At 39.7% G+C, this 18,499-nt stretch overlaps 1 protein-coding gene across 1 annotated transcript in view; it reads right to left on the reverse strand.

Moving 5' to 3' along the window:
• The window catches only part of SLC39A10 (solute carrier family 39 member 10), a 144,287-nt gene that overhangs the window by 110,333 nt on the left and 15,455 nt on the right, over positions 1-18,499 (reverse strand). Inside the window, exon 2 of the mRNA XM_047082612.1 lies at positions 3,441-3,543. The gene's annotated coding sequence lies outside the window, so the exon portion shown is untranslated. The remainder of the gene's footprint in view (positions 1-3,440; positions 3,544-18,499) is intronic.

Consider the following 18,499-nt stretch of genomic DNA (forward strand, 5'->3'; position numbering starts at 1 on the left):
CATAAGTGCTGTCCAGGGATGGAAGGTGTGCTGGTGAGAGGACGTGCCTTTTGTTCTCTCTGCGGAAAACCACAAAAAGGATTCCAAAGGTTGGGAGCAGAGGGCTGAGATATACCAATATTTATTTCTAGTCACAGTCTCTTGGTGTAATTTATGTGCTCTTTTTTATAGAATCCTGGCAAAACAAATCCCTATCTCCTTAGCTGTTTTTCTTTTCTCCGGGCCTTTTAGAAACACTGTGAATCCATTTTTCCTGTTCTCCTTCCCCTGGACACCTCTCAGCCTTGGCAGATCATTTCTAACGGCAGAGGCTGTGACTGGTAATGAATGTGTGGAAGGATTGGGGCCTGGCTCTTGACCTTCATGTTCCGGCATTCCTATATTGTCTCTTGAATTTTTAACAGCTCAATTGCTGCCTCGTTCGCCACCCAAAGTACTGCCAATTAGAATCTGGCTGCATTTATGAAATTATTTTAAATTTAAATTATTTAATTATTTTAAAATAACACTAGATAAAAATTAATGGAGACAATTATAGAAATGCTGAAGCTGAACTCTTCATTTAAATAATATATGTGGGGTGGGGGGAGGCTACTAAAAATTTAGGGCTAATCTCTGTGATAGGCATTTTATTTATTTATTTATTTATTTATTTATTTATTTATTTATTTCTTCCCATCCCCCCATCCACCTCCTCTGATAGGCGCTTTATATGCATTATGATGTTTACCCCATGAAACCTCTGTAAGCTTGTAAGCTAAAAATTAGTATTCCTGTTTTAAAAGTGAATTCTCGGGGCCCCTGAGTGGCTCAGTCGGCTAAGCATCCAACTTGGGCTCAGGTCATAATCTTGCAGTTTGTGGGTTTGAGCCCCGCATCGGGATTCCCTCTCTCTCCCTCTCTCTTTGCCCCTCTCTGTTCATGCCTTCTCTTTCTCTCTCTCTCTCTCTCAAAATAAATAAACTTAAAAAAAAAAGTAAACTCTCAGACTTGAAGGATCAGAAATACTAAGTGTGCCGGGGTAAAAGCCCAGGTCCATCTAACTTCAAAGTCATTTTATCTCACCACTGCTTAGGCAAGGTGCTTACTCAACATATGCAGAGCTTAAATATTCTTTCATCGTATGAAAAAAACAGATTTGGTAAATTAAATCTGCTAAAATAGACAGTAATCTCCTTGAGGGTAAAGGCTGGTTACTTATCTTTTTGTGTGGCTTAGAACGGTACCTCAATGTGTTAGGTGCATACTTCCAAATAGGTGCACAGGAGAAAAAAATTTTTTTTCTTAAAACAATTACACATACACTACATACTTTTACAAAGCATGTGTAAGTATCTACATTACATTAGTAGATTCACATACCTGCAGAAAAAATCAAATTTACTCATCTAAATAAAATGTCAGGTCAATGAAAAGGATAGTTTAAATGCCAAATATAACATAGCCAAACAAGTTAAAAACGTGGGTACTGGGGCCCCTGGGTGGCTCAGTTGGTTGAGCATCTATCTGTCCCTCGATTTCAGCTCAGGTCATGATCTCGTGGTTCGTGACTGTGAGCCTCGTATGGGGCTCTGTTCTAAGAGCACAGAGCCTACGTGGGATTCTCTCTCCCTCTCTCTCTTTCCCTCCCTGCTTGTGCTCTCTTTCTCAAAAATAAATAAATAAACATTAAAAAAAAAAACCAAACTTGGGTACTGAACTACATTTCCAGAATTTTTTTTTTAGTATTTATTTATTTTGAAAGAGAGTTAGAGAGCAAGCATGGGAGAGGCAGAGGGAGGAGGAGAGAGAGAATCCCAAGCAGGCTCTGTGCTGTCAGCACAGAGCCCAATATGGGGCTCAATCCCACAAACCCGTGAGATCATGGCCTGAGCCAAAACCCGAGAGTCAGATGCTTAACCTATGGAGCCACCCAGGTGCCCCACATTTACAGATCTTTTAAGCTCTAAAGGCACACTGGCTAATATTTCTGTTATTCCAGGATTAGCAAGCAAGTATAAAACCTTTCACGGTATAACTGACCCTAAACGTGGAATCACTGAAAGGAAAGAACATACAAATACAAGCTCTCCCCCTAATACAAGATGGAACCTACTGGAGCAGACTGAAACCCAGCTGTTAATAGAATTACACTCCCATGATCAGTTCTTTATACCAAAGCATCCGAAAGCTGACTGAATACTTTTTCTTTACAGGACTTCTCTCCCTCCATTTCATTTTAGTTTCTCTATGTGGAAAGAAAGCACACAGCAAGACTTTTAATTCTCAATTCCTTATTTTTTTCTGAAATGGTAGCCTGAAATTAGTGTATTGCCTTTTAAATTAAGTCATAATTTGTTTCTGAAAGAACTGTGCCATATCTTTGGTGTGCTGCATTATTTACTTTTTACGAGTAACTAAGTTTGCCGAATGTTTAAAGTCTTGTTTTGTTTTTTGTTTTTTTTCTTTCATAGAATAAAAGGACTTCTTTCAATATGGAGGCTTATTTGGCTTCCAGGTAGAGTTACTCAGGTTTTCCAGTTTGTGGCTGTTGTGTTTCTGCTTCAGAATTCTCTAGGATGAGTTTCCCTGTGAGCCTAAACACACCCATAAGTAATCATTTAGTCTCTACTAACTCTCAACATGTCTGGTTAGGTCCGTTTCCGAGATTATAAGGAAAAAAAAAAAAACACAGTTATTTTTTTCTTTCTAGATTTGTCTCCCTTATTTTGTTCATGTTACTTATTACAGTTAATGGACATTCCTGAAATTTTAATTATATATACCTATGCACTATAAATGTTTTCTTCATTATTCCAAAATGTTTACTGTTTATTTTTGTGGCTCTCTGTATATTTTTGAGAGCCATTGTCTGCTAAAAGGAATGTCTACATTGGCTCATTTTTTTTTTTTAGCCAAATACCTCTTTTCAATCATTTTGGGTTATTTTTGACAGCAATCTCTAATGCATTCCTGCATAAAATCCCTTGCCCACATTATGTCCTTAAAGTAATGTCTTTGCAAGTAAATCTCCCTCCTATACCTGCTTCTCCATTTTTAATGCTTTCCGTAATGTCAGCATTCTTTTGATTTTAATTCACGTTTTTTATTCCTTTGTATGAATTTATACATTTCTTCCTTTTGACTGGTATCCGCTTTATTCTATTTTAAAGTCTTTAGTTTTTACTTTTAGTCCCCATTAAGTTCCCTGGTGATGTCAATTCATGAATACACCAAAGGTTTATGGCATGGCACACTCCCAGAATGTGAAGCTTCCTGGTTGGGGAGGGGGAGGGGGGGTGAGGGGAGCATATCTGTCACTCATGTACTGATCCCAGTACTACTGAAGAGACTGTTACCCAAAAATGAAATATTAAAGTAAATGTCTGTCTAGCCAATAGCATATACTTTGCTAAGTAACTATACCATTTTTTTTTAAATGGTAAATAAATGAAACTTACCCCTTAAAGAAGATTTCAGTAGATGATTTGGGATCCTTCCCTCTTTATTTCAGCTCAATCCAATTCAGATAAATTCTAGAAGCCTGTCAGGTCCGTCCAGAGGCTGTGGAGACCACAAATGCAAAAATAAAACAAGTCCCTCCTCCTAAATTTACATTCACTTAGATCAGTTGGAGTGCTAGGGTTTTCAAACCCCAAGCTTTATATAAGGTCTTTCCCTTGATGAGTGTGCAGTAACTGTTTTCCCCAGCCAGTGAGGATCTTAGGTTTCCCCCTTTTAAAGCTTTAGGTTGTACTTCAACTATTCTTTTTATGTTGCATAACCCTCAGGGGTTTATATCCGACTGCCATACTTAATGTATTTTAATTCTGCCTTGTGATGATCTATATATGCTTCCATGAGCTCATCTTTCCCTTAGGACTTACACAGGTAGCAGAGATTCAACTGGCATTCTTTACTACTTCCTGGCAACTGCAGCTCTGACTTCATGGATACCTTTATTTTTGCTCTTGCCATCCAAAAGTGTCAGAGAGAGTGTGATTACTTGATTAAATAAATAAAACAAGGTCTTTTGGACAGATCCTATCATAACACCACGACTGTGGTAAACTGGCAACACACACATCCTGTCTTTTCCCCTTCTAATGTTTTCATTCCCATGAGTTATCCCTTTAAAATCTGGAAAGGTTTGTATTTTTTCACAGCTTACGTTCTGCCTCATCCTACCAAAGTATATGCCTCTATCTTACTGTCCCTAGATGGAACAATACAGTTTACATTTGAAGAGAAAGAAAAGTATTCGCCCTTCCATTTCTTTCTTCTCTGGGCATGGGAAGGGTGATGAAAGAGAAAGTGGGGGAGAAGTAATGGCCAGACAGAAACCAGCGAGGCTAGATCCAACTGTATGTGTCACCTTCGAGGAGGTCATGGTCTGGAGTGATTTTTTTTTCTTTTTTGGAGTAATTCTTTTTTTTTTTTTCAATTTTTTAAAATGTTTTATTTATTTTTGAGAGAGAGACAGAGCACAAGTGGGGGAATGAGAGAGAGAGAAAGAGACATAAAATCTGAAGCAGGATCCAAGCTGTCAGCACAGAGCCTGTCACGGGGCTTGAACACGGGAAGCGTAAGATCATGGCCTGAGCCAAAGTCAAACACTCAACCGACTTGAGCCACCAAGCGACCCTGGAGTAATTCTTAATTGAAACCATATCATACATCTACCCCTCTCTTATCACCAACTTCTCAAATATTTCCATTCTCCTTCCCCTAGCTGCAAATCTCATTTAATAATTGCCCTACTCTATAATATCACTATTTCTATATTGTCTCATTTCCCCATTAGGATTCTGCTTCTTTTTGTACTCTCTGCCTGTAGCACCTAGACTGGTCCTAGGCTTTTGAAGAATGTTTGCTGGATTGAAATAAATTGCTTGGACTTACTCAGGCTCCCCTTTTCTAGCATGTAGTAAAAATTTATCTCAATTGACACCTTTATCTTTACTGCATGCTATTAAGGTATAGTGGTGACCAAAAAAAAAAAAAAAAAAAAAAAAAAAAGAAAACAAAACAAAGAAAAGTAACATGGTGGACTTTTAATTGCAGCATAAAACATTTTAATGCTTTTTTTCTTTCCTGAAAGAGCTCATGATGAACGATTCTTAATGTTTGCTGGTATAAGCCTCAAGATGCAGGCAGAAATGTTTTTGTGATTTTAAATACTTTCTGCCTAGCATGGATAATAATCAAGGGTAATTAATATATGTTAATATATTTTGTGGGACTTTCACAAGTTCACAAAATAAAATGCATCTTAAACTTGAGCTTATCTTCAGCCATATCCGTGCCGTGTACGGGATCAGAAAATATTTGCTCAATCACTGGATTATATGTCTCTGTGTTACCCCACATTTAGATCTGGAAAAGCCACAGATGGACTTGCCTCAATTTTTTTCATCCACAAAACTGGGCTGGGTCAGGGGAGGGAGAGAAAGAAGGGGGGAGCTAGTAACTGCTGTGGTCCTCGTATCCTACTCTGTTCTTGCATATGCAAGGTGTGATCTACCAAAGTAGCAGCAGCTGAGGCCAAGAAACGAAACCATGTGCGTGTCCTGTTGGTAGGAGGCTGGAGTGTCAGATCAGTTTCTAAAGGGATATGAGGATTTTTAAAAGACCAAAATAACCCATTTATCGGTGTCTGGTTATAAATAATTACAATTAGATTTTTAACCTCTTGGAGTCAACTTAGGCATCTTTATTTCTTTCCTTTCACCAAGGCCTTGAACACGTGTGTTTAAATGAAGAATTCTGAGTCATAATGTAATTTGCATGTATTGAAATGCCATATATTACCTTAAATAGTTACCATAGTGTTCTACTCAGTGAGTAAATATGTAGCATAGCTATAAAATTGGTCATAATTTTTTTTTATCATTTGGGATGAGAAAATTTAATAAACTTTTTTTTTTTAAACATCTCTTGATACTAGGTCCAAGGGGCAGTTGCCTATGATTTTTTCTGTGAGTTGCAGATATTCCCTAACTGCCAGGGCTCTGGGACACCAATAATAGAAGTCTCTGAACTGAACAAGGTTCAAAAGCTTGCTATTTTAGGACATCATTAAAACTTTGGGGGAAAGAATCCCACCAGAGACTGAATGTTGCTTGCTGCTGAACCAAATGACCTGTCTTCACTTTGCCTTGCTGAGAGTGGGAAACAGTCTGTATCTAGCTAGGGATGTGGAAACCATGAGGTAGACAGCTCTCTGCCCACAGTGTGGACAGTAAGCACCAAGGAAGCAAAATGAGATAATGGAATATGAAGACTGTAATTTACTAGGTTAGGACACAGGCAGGATTGGAAATCCTCCACTGTCTAGGAAGACCAAATGTAGATTGGGCCATGAGACCAAGGCCAGGGGAGTTTGTGATAGGGGCTCGCACTTTGCACCTTCTCCTGCCTCGCTGTGTTCAAGATAAAGGCATGTTTAATAATGTTTAAGAGAGGGAAGGAAGGGGCATCTGGCCGGCTAAGTCAGAGCCTTGATCGCAGAGTCATGAGTTCAAGCCTCACGTTGTCATTGGATGTGGAGCCTACCTAAAATAAATACATTTTTAAAAAGTACAAGTGGGAAAAAATAACGTTGAAGAGTTGGATAGTCGGGGTCAGATAGATGAGTTCAACTCCTGACGTTGTCATTTATTATGTTAGCTATAGAACTACCTACCATTATCCCCCATGTAGATCTCAGTTTCCTTACATTTGAAATGGAATAATAATTACACGGACTTCGTAGAGTGATTGTTGTACAGGTCAGATGACATAATGTGTGTAAACAAAACCCTTAGTACAGTGCCTGGCCTTCTCCAGTGAATGATAGCTAAAAACAAACAATGAAACATCAACTGCCCAGCCTCTCTTATCTGTAAAAAGAGGAGAGTCAAGGAAAGTCCCTGCAGTAAGGGAAATCAAATCAATGGTATCTCCTGATCAAGGGCTGCTGTCCACCCTGTCTTGTTATTTTATTTATTCTTTAATGTTTATTTACTTATTTTGAGAGAGTGTGCACGGGGAGGGGGAGGGGCAGAGAGAGAGGAGAGAGAGAATCTCAACCAGGATCCACACCTAACATGGGGCTCGATCTCACAAACCATGAGACCACCACCTGAGCCAAAATCAAGAATAGGACGCTTAACGGACTGAGCTACCCAGGCGCCCCCTGTCTCCCTGTTATTTGAGATCACCTTCATATCTCTCATCCTTGTCACTGTTGGAGGTTACTAAAGACATTTCTTCATTCAAATGTTTATTAAGTGCCAACTCTGTGTCAAGTAGTAGCTATGTGATAGGGGTGTATTGGCCAACACCTCGAAAAGATAGCTGAAAAGATAGGTAACGAACAAAATAAACACACAAATACAATGATTATCACTTGTTGGAAGAAAAACATGGCACTCCACTCTCAATGGGTTGACAAGGAAAGCCCTCTGTGAGGAAGGGAGACAAAAGATATGAAACAGCAGAATGGTTTCAGTCCACACCTTATGGCCTTTCTCTGCAGCAACTTGTGACAATTGCCAGCCTTATTTGTCTTTTAACTCCCCTGTCGTTCTAGCTGTCACAACCCAGAGGGGATTTCAAAAGACATTCAGGACAGACTACTTCCTGCCAGGTGATCCTAGGGTCATGGTCACAGATGTAGTGGCCGGGCGGCCACATAAATACTTGTGCAGGTTGTACCTACATAAAAACGCTGGGCAAGCGGAGTGTCCTGGCACAGGGCTACATTTACCTACCTCCAAGGAAGGGGTGCCTTTTCTACTCAACACAACCAGAAGTAGCTAGTGGCCCTATGCAGCCTCAGAATAAAAGCACACTTAGAAGTCAGTGAAAGGTTATTTCAAAAGCAGACTGGCACTAGGGACTCAAGGTGCCATCCAGGAATAACCCAGCTTAATCCCTAAGTATAGGTGACACAGAGGACTCATACCGCTGTAGAGCTGCACCGTGATTTATTACCACTTTTCAGGGGAAGCAGTAGGGCTTTCCAGCTGAGTGAAGCTTTGGGGGCCCTAGAGACAGGGGAACAGCAGCTCAGGCCTCCACTGCCTAAGTCCTCACACAAGCCACTTCTCCCAGTAACTGCTCCCACGGGGCAGTGCTGGTCCCCAAAGTCATGACTAATGGCCACCTTCTCAGGCTCTCAAAACTAAGCAGTTCTTGTTGGATTCAGAATGATTCTCCTTCCTACCAGAGCAGAATCATTCTTCCTGATTTTCTGAAAATAAGCCACAAAGAATCCCTTTGTGGGAGTAATGTAAGAAAAAAATAGTCAAAGGGAAAATGTAGGAAACCATGAGCTAAAGACAAGAATATGTCAAGTTAATGTTTGCATACTCAAAGCTGTACCTAATTAAAATATTTCAGAGGGTAGAGGGAAGTTTTTATAGCGAATTGTGTTAAATTGGTTTCAATAGGTTTAACCCCCCAAAAATCCACATATAATATTCTTTTGGCTAGCTTTCTTACATATTAAAACTTAAAATTATGCAGAGAAATTCTCAGGCTAAGACATGTTTTGGCCTAATTAGCAACACTTGAGACTAGCAAGCAGAACTCTGATTTTAAAGATAGCACTTATACTTGAGGCAAGAACTAACAAAACTGGCCAGACTTGATTTCTATCAAGGTTTCCTTGGAGGCAGTTAAAGAAAAAGAAGAAAAAGAACTGAAATGACAGGAGTAGAGATGGGTGTTAATAGTGCACAAATTTTATGTGGACTTAGATGCATTAATTTAGGAAAATACAATGCTCTCATCACTTTTGGAGACTGTACAAATCAGAACTCTCGTTAATAGGTTTCACAGTCACAAAACAGTTACAATCCTAATCCAGACATCCTGGTTTTCTGGCATGCAGTTTATCTATAGCAATTTCACAGGGTGTTCTAAAAGTCACAAACTAATGTTGATTTGCCTGAATTTTGAAAAGAAATAAACATGAAATATAACTTTGGGGGGGGTGGTGGTATGGTGAGGCTATTCTAAAAAGACTGATAATCTTGATTGCAAGTACTGCCATTTTTATTCCTGGGCCACAAACATCGCTGACATCTCTTTTAAAAGATTCATACAAAGAGGCACCTGGGAGGATCAATTAGTTGAGTGTCTGACTCTTGTTTTCAGCTCAGACCTCCCAAGTTGGGCTCTGTGCTGAGCATTGAGCCTGCTTAAGATTCTCTCTCCCCCTCTACCCTTCTTCCTAACTTGTGTGCTCTCTCTCTCTCTCTCTCTCAAATAAATAATGAAAAAATAAATAAGTGAAAGATTCATGCAAAGAAACAAAACTTTTGTGAAGACAAAGTACATTAAAAAATTGTAATTATTGGGGCACATGGGTGACTCAGTTGGTTGAGCGTCCAACTCTTGATTTCAGCTCAGGTCATGATCCCAGGGTTGTGGGACCCAGCCCCACTGATGATTCTCTCTCTTTTCCTCTGCCCCTTTCCCCTGCTCATTCTCTCTCTCTTTCTCTAAAAAAATAATAATCAATAAATAAAAATTGTAATCACTAAAGAATGTACTTACATTAGAAAAATTTCAGTGCCATGATCTCCCTCACCTCTGGCCCCCTCCCTTACCCATCCTCAGCTGTCCACCATGAAATCAAATGTGTGCTGAACTCTCCTTACATGTATTTAAGTTCTTTTCTGCTGGGTATTTTCTTCCAGAACATTAATGAAAGGCAGTTTGCATGTACAAAGAAATGATCAGCAATCTCTTGAAGTTTAAGTAACCAGGAAAACTGTACACAGCAAACCTTGCAGTGACAGATCTAGAATTGACGCAAAAGGGAGGCCGTGCAATCTGAATGGACTTTCAACTTACTGCTCAGATGTGACTGTCTGGTTGCTAGAGAAATAGATACACTGATTAGATTTGAGATTATTCTTCAGTCAGGCCACTGTTTAGAATTCCAAGGGGGGGGGGGGATAAAAATAATAATCATAGTCATGCTATAGATCATGTATTCATTCATTCATTCATTCATTCATACAAGTATTTATAGAGAACTGACAGTTCAAGTACTTGGGATACAGTAATAAACAGAAACTGTCAGTCCATCAGCCAATTTGACTTAATTAACATATACAGAGCACTCCATCCAGAAATAACAGAATCCACATTTTTTTTCCACTATGCATGGAACATTCAAGATACATCAGATTAGGTTTAAAATAAATCTCAATAAATTTAATGATATTGAAAATTAAAAAAACTGTCTATGACCAAAATCAGTCATCTTCTAGATACTTTGAAAATTCTCAAATAGTTGGATTAAGCAACATGCTTCCAAATAACCCAGGGTAAAAAAAAAGGAAAATATTTTGAAGTCAATAAAAATTAAAACACAACAGGGCAGCTGGGTGGCTCAGTCGGTTAAGTATCCGACTCTTGATTTCCACTCAGGTCAGGATCTCATGGTTCATGGGATCAAGCCCCAAGTTGGGCTCTGTGCCGATAGCTGGGGACCTGCTTGGGATTCTCTCTCTCCCTCTCTCTGCCCCTCCCCTGTTCATGCTCTCTCTCTCAAAAAAATAAATAAATACATAAATATTTTTTTAAAAAACACATAACACAGCAAAATGTATGTAATACAACTAAAGTAGAGTTTGATGAGAAATTTATGATACTAAATGCTTATATTAGAAGAGAAGAAAGATCTAAAATGAAAGAGGGGTTGCTCAATCAGTAAGGAATGTGACTTTTGATCTTGGAGTTGTGAGAGCCCCACATCAGGTGTGAAGTTGACTCTAAAAAAATAAATAAATAAAATGAATGATGTAAGAGTTTCATATTAAGCAACCATATTAAGAATTAAGGATTGGGGCGCCTGGGTGGCTCAGTCGGTTAAGTGTCCGACTTCAGCTCAGGTCACGATCTCGTGGTCCGTGAGTTCGAGCCCCGTGTCAGGCTCTGGGCTGATGGCTCAGAGCCTGGAGCCTGCTTCCGATTCTGTGTCTCCCTCTCTCTCTGTCCCTCCCCCATTCATGCTCTCTCTCTGTCTCAAAAATAAATAAACGTTAAAAAAAATTTTTTTTTAAGAATTAAGGATCAAAAAAAAAAGGGTCAATGCCTACATTCTCAATAAGAAAGAAAGAAAAGAAAAGAAAACAGAATTAAGAATAAGATCATAAAAGTGTTCAGATAAAAGAAAAAAGAACAAATCAAACCAAAGTAAAACAGGAAAAGGAAAAAAGATAAAGAGTAGGAGTGAGTGAATCAGAAAATGGACAATCAGAAAAATAAAAATGAATGAAACCAAAAATCTTTTTAGATGAAGTAAACAACATTACTCATTAGGTTAATATAAATTAAAATCACATAAATTACCACTATATGATGACTAAAACTGAAAATAGTGATAATTTGGTATCAAGTTTTGGTGATTATGTGAAACAACTGAGCCCCTTATACGCTGCTAGCGGGAATGCAACATGGTAGAGTCACTTTGGAAAACTGTTTACAGTTCCTTAAAAAAATTAAACATACATTTGCCACATGATCCAGCACTCCCCCTCTTTGGTATCTACCGAAAGAAAACAAAAACATATTCACACAAAGACTTGTGCATAGACGATGTTCACAGAAGCTTGTTTGTAATGGGCAAAAAAATGAAAACAACCCAAATGTCCATCAACTGATCCACTGATAGAGGGTAGGCTCGTACCATGGAAAAGTATTTCACAACAAAAGAATAAACTACGGACATGTGTAATAATGAAAAAGAACAAGTCACTGGCCATGGAAAATCTCAAAAGCATTTTGCTGAGTGAAAGAAGCCAAAGACAAAAGAATACACACAAAATGATCCATTTATATGAAATTCTAAAAAGTCAGACTCTAGTGACAGAAAGGTGAGTGGGCCTTTCAGGGACTAAGGGAGAGGGGAGCAGAGGATTAACAGCAGAGGGGCAGGAAGGAAGTCCTTGGGGGGTGATGGAAGTATTCTGTATGTTGATTTTGGTAGTGGTTACGGACCATTATACATTTGTTAAAACCCTTCCAAATGTACACTTAAAATTATTAAGTTTTATTGTATGTAGATTATGCTTCAATACAGCTGAAAAAAAATAGAAGCTATATAAATGACATGAAAAATCCAGTGTAATCAAAGGTAGATTTTTAAAAAACATGTTGCTAAGTCAGTTTCCGACATGCTAAGGAAATCCATCAACTCCTATCACTTCTTTTGAAAAAGAATGTGTGAAAGCACCAGCATTTTCACATTTAAAATTGAAGTTACGAGGGGCGCCTGGGTGGCTCAGTCGGTTAAGCGGCCGACTTCGGCTCAGGTCACGATCTCGCGGTCCGTGAGTTCGAGCCCTGCGTCGGGCTCTGTGCTGACCACTCAGAGCCTGGAGCCTGTTTCAGAGTCTGTGTCTCCCTCTCTCTCTGACCCTCCCCCATTCATGCTCTGTCTCTGTCTCAAAAATAAATAAACGTTAAAAAAAAATTAAAAAAATAAAATAAAATAAAATAAAATTGAAGTTACGTAATTACTAAAGAAAATAAGACGGGAAAAGCAAACAAAAAAATCAAAAGTGAAAATGAAAAAAATGATTTCGGTATGAAGCATTTAATTTTCTTTTAGGGTTTATTTATTTTTGAGAAAGATAGCGTAAGCAGGAGAGAGGCAGAGAGAGAGGGACAGAGGATCCAAAGCAGGCTCTGTGCTGACAGCACAGAGAATGATGTGGGGCTTGAACTCACCAACCGTGAGATCATGACCTGAGCAGAAGTTGGATGCTCAACAGACTGAGGCACCCAGGTGCCCCTCGGTATAAAGCATTTAAGACATTAAGAAAAAGCAAGCCAAGAGAAAGAGTATTGTTCAAAAGTCATGATGGAAGAACTGTTTATAGCAAGAAAGGAAAAGCTTTATCTTTTTATCAGGAGGCAGAATAAAGAGAAAAGTCCAACCAGATGGACAGGGCTCTGCGGACAGCCTTAGCATTGAGTTTGTGGCTGCCGAATAGCATAGGCCACCTCCAGAATGTATATGCATGCATTATCTAGGGATCTGGTGTTAATTAAATCTCAGTTTTTGCAATCAGCCTTGTATTCAGAGTAGACTTCTTGTTTCTGGAGAACACAGAGCCAGCCACCAAATTGATATTCAAGGGACCATTTTTTTTCCTACCTCAGCACTAGAACTGTGTTCCTTGGTGTTCCCCTTTGCAGTTAAACCTACAAGCTCTGGGGAATGAAGATTCCCTGGAGATTCATAGCAATTATCCTAACTTGCCTAGCACCACATTACTGCTGACATGCCCCAGCTGACCTACCTCTGCTACTCACGTCTGATGAAGGAAGCCACAAGCTGTCCTAAGAGAGAAGATATCTAAAAGACAGTGTGCTGTTGACTTAGGAAATTTCATTTTCTCCGTAAGTGTAGGTATTCTTTTAACCTAGATCCATTGTACCAGAACTTTCCCCTCTATTTCTTAAACTGGTTAAAAAGACGTACTGTGTATCAAATGATATTTCCTCAAACAGAATGATTTTGATGGATGCTTATTCCTGAAATACCTGCTGTCCTGAATACTTGAGGGCAAGACTCTGAGAAGGTCTGACCTCGGAAGAGAGCCATTTGTGTCCAGTGAAAAACAAGCACGTTCTCGAAAATACTGCCAAGCATGCACAGAAATAAGTAATTCTAGTGCAACAAAATACCAGCTGTTCCTGAGGTTTCTGAGAACCCTTGGCAGCTTGACGTACAGAGGGGAGATGATCCCTTACCTGTACCTGAGTCCAAAGGGACTGAACAGAACAGCTCACTGAACTGATGGGCAACAGGTTAGAAAAGGGTGAGGTGTGCCAGAAGTGGAGTCAAATGTGAGGCTGTGAGAGACCGTTAACATTCAACTTCCAGGAGCCTCTTCTGCCAGAAGTACCATGAGTCAGATCCACTGTTACCCAGATTGCTGCCCAGAGAATGTTCTCCAGAAGCTGAAGCGCCGACACACCCAATATTTTGGCTCTGTCGCCGAAGATGTGTTCTCAGGCCATAGCTCTTGTTCAACTGAGGTGTTGTGACTAGTTGTGGGAGATGTGTCTCAACCAACTTGCTGTTCACAAGTCCTAATTGGCATAAATGTCCTGAAGTTTACTTAAAATATTCACAAGAGTGGATTCATAGCTGTCTTGGATTTACTGGCATTCCATTCCACAAGCCGGAGTGTGATTGCATTGTAGTCAGTGGATCCTGGAATTATGTACAACCTTGGGCACAACCCATGTACATCAGCAGAAAGATGGAGAAGGACTCCGATAAGGGAACGGTACAGTTGTTAATCCAGTTTTTCTCTTCTTTAAAAAAGATTTGCTAGGACCCAAGAAAAAGTACTACAGTCTCAGACTTAAATAGGGAGACAAGAAACTTGGCTAAATTAAAAGCATAACTAGACTTTTAATTAAAAAAACAACAACAATAACACCTTTCCTCTTTTTAAAGCAAGCCCAGAACACTATTCTTTTTTTTTTTTTTAAGTTTATTTATTTATTTTGAGAGAGAGTAAGAGAGAATGTACACGGGAGGGCAGAGAGAGGGAGAGACAGAGAATGCTGAGCTGAAATCAAGTCAGATGCTTAACGGATTGAGCTACCCAGGCACCCCCAGAAAACTATTCTTATGGCTTCTTCAATTAATTCAAGATGAATGAAGTTTCAAAGACACATATCTAAATGCTTCCTTCCTTTTGCCATTTTCCCCAGCGCGTTGAACCACACACAGTTTGACAAATAAGGTCAGAATTTGAACTAGCACACACTGATCATTAATTTCTCTGAAAGAAAACTGCTGATCAGGTGGGAGTGTCCAGTTTCCAGGGGGTTGAAACTAGGACATTTTGATTTCTGTTATGTAAAAGGAAACCTAACAGCAAATATCATTGAAAAGTTTTCCATTTTCTTTGGAAGAGATTACTTGGAAGTATTACCATATCCCTTGTTTTTCTTTGTGTATCTTGTCTTTTTGTTAGTCTTACCATCGAGTTATCTGGCCTCCCCATTTTTAGGCACCTACTGCAGAACAATGAACTCTCATTAGAACACTGTTATTAGTGGAGTATTAACATAATTTGATTGAGGTTTTAAATTTAGATAACCCAGGCTGCAATAATAGTGAGGATCATGACTTAGAGTAGAGACTGGCTACAATTTTCCATAAAGGGCCAAGAAGTAACTATTTTAGGTCATATGGTCTCTGTGGCACCTAGTTGACTCTATTTTTACAGCATGAAAGTAGCCCCAGACAATGCATAAGCAAATGTGTGGCTGTGTTCCAATAAAACTTCCTTTGCGGCTGAAATTGCATTTCATAGAATTTTCATGCCATGGATATTCTTCTTTTGATTTTCTTGCAACCATTGAGAAATGTAAAAATCATTCTTTGCTTGCAGGTGCTAGAAAAAACAGGTGGTGGATATTGGCATGCAGAGAGTAGATTGTTGACCTCTGACTTAGAATCACACTAGCCCACATAACACCTTATAATTGATGTAAAAAAGACAAGTCACCATGCCCCAAAACAGGTGTGAATAATTAAATAGTAATTTGGGGTAACTTGCACATTGCACTGTTTGGATTCATCCTCAGAAATCCCTAAGAGACTGTTGGAATCACGGCTTCTCAGTTTTCCAAAAAGTACTAATACTGAAAATCATGCAGGATCGAGAGGAGTTTGGCATAGGTAACACAAAGCTGTCCTGCCCCAAACGGGATAGGTCTTTCTCATTCTATTTTGTCTGAAATGTTGTTTTGAATTTGGCAGTCTATTCTATAACCTCTTTTCCCCAAAATTTTCTCACAAAGCTAAAGCTTCGGGAAGGAGTGCCTGTTGGTACAGAGCCCTGTTCCTTAAGGATATGGTACTGCCATCTGAGAAGCCAGAGAGATAGGCTTAGGGACTACCACAGTCAAACGAAAAATTAGATAAAAATTTAGTTGCAGAATTCCATATAGTTAAGCTTCTACCAGAAGTAATTGTTCTGAAAGTAACTGCTACAATGAAACCTTATGTCATTTATGCTTTTCTGTAAGAAGGGGAAACCCTGTATAAGGTTATTAATACAGAAAAGGAATGGTTTCAGAATGAAAATATAGGAAAACAGCAGATCAAATCCATCGAAATAGAGTCTTTCGTATTTAATACCAAGATAACAGAGAAGCTAATAGCAGAGAGCAATTTCTCTTAAAGCTTCAATTCTTAGACCAATGTGCATATTTAAATTACCAAATGGCTCCAGTTGTTTTTTACTTCAGATTCCTTCTTTTAGTTGTACTATCTAGTATGAGTCTTTGTTTCTCTGGCTCTCCTCTCACCCAGCCCCCTTGATTTAGCAAGATTTACCAATTGACATATTTCTGTTGTTTTTCTCCCTAAACACCTACTCTCTCAAAGGTCCAAACCCAAATCTTAAATCAGTGCTATCCACTTCCAAAAGATTCTTCTGTAACTCTTAATACAAGCACGTGATATCCTCTTTTAAGAATGTAAACCAAAATTATACCCTGAAGCTACAATAGTCTGTACCCTGGTGAGTTACCATGACAACCCTCAGATTAGCTTCAGGAAAACAGTAGTTTCCTCCTCTTTCCATCATTGAGTTACACAGTCCCATTTTGCCCTTTGGGTCCTATCAGGGGGGAGATCAGTGCAAATTCTTCTGCTTGAATTTGCTTCTTTGAAAAGATGAGATTGGAAAAAGAGGCTACCCTCTCCTTGAAATGTTTGCAGTCAAGGCAAGAAACCTTGCCAAAATTCTGGACTCAGATTTTGCTTTGCAACCTAATTTTTTTTTTTTTTTGTACCTTTTCTTTTTAACATCATGGGTATGGTAACAAATCTAAAGTCCTGTTTTACAATAGTGGGTGCCCCACCTTCACAGCTTTACAAATGCAGCCAATGACTCACTTTGGGAGGTTGCTGTCTTATCTTGAAAAGAGTTTGGAATCTAGGTACAGTGGCTCCGTGCTTTTGTTTTAGTTGTAAACACACTAGATTTCCAGTCAAAAGGAAAACAATGCCATCTTCCCTCCCCCTCTCCCCCATGGTCCAGATCTTCAGTGAGAAATGTCATCTAGAAATGTTCTTCTAGACTTGTCTGGTAACTAAGCTGTTGGGGCATTGGGCCAAAAAGATGTTAAGCCAGAAGTAGTTCTACTCTGGGGCGGGGTTCAACCTTAATTTATTATTATTATTATTATTATTACTATTACTATTATAAGAAAAAAGAAATGAACTGCCCATGTGGCTCTTTTGGAAGGCTTTTAGAATCACATACGAAATACTATAAAGTCTGGGCTGCCTTCAGATATTTCATTTTAGAGCTCTGCAGAAGTATTTAAAATTTAGGGATTTGAACAGTGCAAAATACAGCTTGGTCCGCTGAAAATTGTTGTCACCTGCTGACAAGTGTCTTGAACATTTCTGTTCATTGGTGTCCAGGGCCTGAATCTGTGTTTCAGCTATTACACACCTGCCCTTGAGTCCTGGAAACTTCAGTCGCTTGTGAGTTTCACAGGCAACCATGGGCTATTTACTTATAGCAGGTAATGATTCTCCTACCTGAAATACCCTTATGAGAAAATCTATTACACACATAGCTTTATTTATGGATACTACTTCCTAAACTTTGAACACTTTGTTATTGGCCATTGAGAACTGAAAATACAGTAAACCCTTGGACCACGAGGAACTTGTTCTGTTGTTGGAGAAATGAATAAAATACTGAGCCAAAGATAGCCTACGGGACTAAAACAAGCTCTGGTCTCTAGCTTAGAGACCCCTTTTCTGGGTTCTTCTTGCCCTGTTTGCCTGCGTGCAAAACCCCCCACAGATATGGGGGCTGACAACTATAAATTACCTTCCCCACTTGCATTCGGCATTCGATCTTTGGAGAAACAGTCTCCTCTGAGACCGCCGGTGTTAAATAAATCTCTGATCCACCAAGATCTCCGAGTGCCGCTTGGTTTTTCCACCAGCGTTCCAGCCTGGTTCCATAACATATTTGGTTCTCTGACCAGAAAACCCAACCACGCTGGCCCGTTGTTGCCACCTGTTTGCGAGGCGGTGACAGAATGAGGAATCGCAAGGGAGAAGGAGTGCCCTGCCTGAATTTCAGCAGTCTCCCGCTGGGTCACCTGAGGCCATCCCCCAGTCTGCCATTCCCACTGGACTCGAGGAGACTTGGCAGGTGAGGACCTGGACCCAACGTCGGAACCGGTAAGGCTGGGGCCCGATCTAGCCAGGCGCACTCACAAGAGTGGAAGGGGCACCTGACACTCCCTGAGACTTCAGAAGTCTCATAGGTAGGAATTCTGTGGGAGGGAATGTAATAACCTCTGATGTGTATATGAGTGTGAACGTGTGACTCGCTCTAGTTTGATTCTGTGGCTCCACAGGGGGGCACCCTTAAGGTCCCTGAAAGCCCACGGAGTTTGAGTGGGACTGTCTGAGATTCCGTGGTGAATGGCACAAAGTCTATGGCCGCATCGG

The sequence above is a fragment of the Lynx rufus genome, unplaced genomic scaffold (genome assembly GCF_022079265.1).
Source record: "Lynx rufus isolate CCGP_SWC_20201006 ecotype Redwood Valley unplaced genomic scaffold, mLynRuf1.p SCAF_2, whole genome shotgun sequence".
NCBI lineage: Eukaryota > Metazoa > Chordata > Mammalia > Carnivora > Felidae > Lynx > Lynx rufus.